Here is a 3,183-nt window from a genome sequence, read left to right on the forward strand (position 1 = left end):
GTCTGGGCGCCAACGGAATAGACAGGAGTCGTCTGTAATAAGCACATGAATAGCTCCATGGGGGAACGGGTACTCGGGGGGTGTTTGGAAAGCCCTTCCATGGTGCTTTCCTTTAACTCTCCAAAGATGTGAAATATCTCCTCCAGAGAGTTAGTGGATTCTATCCTTATGCCCAGAGGCTTAAACACACACACACACACACACACACACACACACACACACACACAGCACAAAGGGAAATTTTAGGTTGCATCTGCGGGGGGAGGCTTCCTGAGTCCCACATGGGGTGGCTGAGCCACGGCCCGCTCCCCAGCTTGCGGGGCCTGGCTGACCAGCTGTGAGCACGCCCTTCTTAGCTGAGCCATCCCCTACATCAGGCCTGTGTTCTTCCTAAGTCAGCACTGGGGATAGGGAAGTCAGTGAGACTGCAGGGCTCTGGCACATTCTAAGAAGCTAGGAGCAGCACCCTTCGTGCTGCCCAGGAGGCTGAGCTCAGCTACAAGGCCCCATGGTGGCCGCCCCAGGGGGGCCTCTGATGCAGTCAGGCCACAGCAACAAGGGGGGCCATCTGTCTTTGGTGCCTCATCTGTCTCTTTCCGCCCTCCCTCTTGCCGGCCCCACGGCCCCCGGAGGAGCCGCTCGGAGCGGACGTCTACATGGCTGGTCTAGCAGACTCTCCGACAGCGGATTCCCACCCATCAGCGGACAGGTGTGGTGCCGGCCTCCTTCTGAGTGAGGGACAGCATACATCTGAGGAAACGGCCTCCTTGGAAGGACGTTTTCACCACAGAAAATAGGAAAGAGAAAAAAAAACTACAAGGTTATATATTTCATTCATAAGTTAGGTCCCAGCCTTGGGCGTCAACAGAACGGCCGCATCCCTTGCTGTTGGGCCGTGACGCAGGGGGCTTACGCGAAGCACCTGGCGCGGGCGCGGCACCGTGGGGCTGCATCATCAGGCGGGCCCAGGGCGGGCTCTTGGCAGGGGCTGGCCCACAGCAGGCTGCAGGCCCTGCCTCTGACCCAAGCCGTGTCCGCCCCCCCCGCCCCCCCCCCCCATGGCGGCATGACTCGGGCTCCTCAGCGGGCCCAGCACCAGGGTGGGATTTGAGGGCGCATACTGCTGACAGTTCAGTCTTAGGCTGGGAGGTGGACAGGCTGGAAGGCCCTGCTCGTGGGGGGATTGGCCCCTTGGACCCTCCTTGGTGGGGATCTGTGGCACGGGGATCAGATTTCCCGGCCATTCCAGCAGGCCCTGGGACAGGACTCCGTGTCTTCCCCAGAAAGGGCCGGGGCCGGAGCAGAAGCTGCTCATACGTCCCTCGAATGACCCCTAAATAACCTTCCTTCCCCTCTGGCTTTGAATAGGCCGTGTCTCCTGGACTTCAGAACACAAAAGGCAATTCATCTTCTTCGGACAGATCTTTGCCCAAGCACTTGAGGAACGGGACCCCTTCCTTTCCAGCTTCCAGCATTTTTCTCTTTTTAGTAGAATTTGTTTGCTTTATAAAAGGTGATGGAAACAACGCGGGCTTTGGGGCCCATGCCCCCTGGGGTCAGACTTGGGCTCTGCCACTTTCTCACTGTGTGGCCGTGGACAGGCGACTCGGCCTCTCTGAACTCAGCTTCCTCGCTTTGAAAACCGGATGGTGCCAGCCCCTGCGTGTTGCCCTGAAAATGAAGCGGGGCCACCCAGCCACGCACCTCTTGCGGCATCCATCTGCTGGCACACAGGCCGCCAGGTGTCCGACCACACCCGGGGCATCACAGGGACCCACACCACAGGGGCAAGCAGTGAGGCCCCACACCGGGGGCTGGCCGCCCGCGCACTTGGTGCCTGTCCTGTGCCAGTCACTCCTGCCGGGGGCGGCTCGCACGCGGTCCAGTCTACAGACTCAGAAGCTTCTCTCCCAGCCCTTCCAAGCTCTGCTTTGGGATTCCTGTAGATTTGCGGGACTGTTGCTTTTCTCCCAGCGAAGGCATCATGAACCACGTCTCAGCATACGAATGGTCAGTAGGAGAATTCAAGGCCTCTAAGGCTGGGGGGGGGTGCGCAGCTGGCACAGGGCCCGGCTCTGGTTGTGGGCGACCTTTGACAGGGTGCACGGGTGCCCGACAGCCACCGCAGGCACGACGGGAAACCAGCCCGGAGCACACCGAGCCTCCCGATTGTGGAAATGACTAGGGCCCTGTGAACGTAGCCAAGGAGATGGTCAAATGGCCCCATAGACCCCACTGCCGAGGGTGCGGAGCCAAATCTTAGAAGCATTTTGCAGAGAGGGAATTCTCGGAATGTCTTCCCTCGAGGGCCGCTGGAGGAAGCTACACATTTGTAGCCCTGGGTCCTCCGACCAAGTCCGGGGCCCTCCATTCCAGCCTGCCACGCCCAGGGCTGCCGGCCACCAGAGCCCAAGGTGGTGATTCAAGCACTAATAATAAGCATGCCAACTGAAGAAGGAGCTTCTCTACCGAGTCTGAGACAGGCTGTAAACTTCCGGAACCTCCTCCTTTCCTCTCCTACAAATTAAAGATAATTACTTAGAAATAAGTATTGAAGTATTTATCCCGATTTGTTTTGTTGTTAAGCCTTTTTAAAAATCCCTAAGATTAGCTGGCTCAATGGTAATGAACAATGTCTCGCATTACTGTGTTTGTTTATGGATAGGAAACATATATGACACTTGACATATGTGTTAGTTTTTAAAGACGCAACGTCATCACGGCACGTCCTGGTTTGATAGGGAAAGACGTCAAAATACTTCCACCCAGGTTGCACAGATGAGGCATGCAGAGGTTGGGTGACTGCAAGCAATGTTTCTCTACGTGAAAAGCATTTCGGAAATGATTTTTTACATGAGGAAAAAAGTAGAACAATGGAGACTTTACTCCTGGGTCCTGTGCTCTCACAACCAGTTATTCTAGAATATTCTGAAGAAAAATTTGGAAACGCAGCTTTTGCTGTCTCTTCCCTGCCACCATGAGACTCACCTGGTCCAAGGTCCAGAGTGATGCCTTCTAGAGAATTCCAGGCAGGCTGCTGTCTCTGGTGGGTCCGGTAGGTTGACGTGAAGATGATCCCCCACAGGGGGCAGTGGGAGAGCCCAGCTCAGGACAGTGGCCAGGACCCATGAGCCCCACCCCTGCACTGAGACCCCTGTCCCCCCCCCCCCCCCCCCCCCCCCC

The sequence above is a fragment of the Ursus maritimus genome, unplaced genomic scaffold, assembly GCF_017311325.1.
Source record: "Ursus maritimus isolate PB19 unplaced genomic scaffold, ASM1731132v1 scaffold_4, whole genome shotgun sequence".
NCBI classification, from domain to species: Eukaryota; Metazoa; Chordata; class Mammalia; order Carnivora; family Ursidae; genus Ursus; species Ursus maritimus.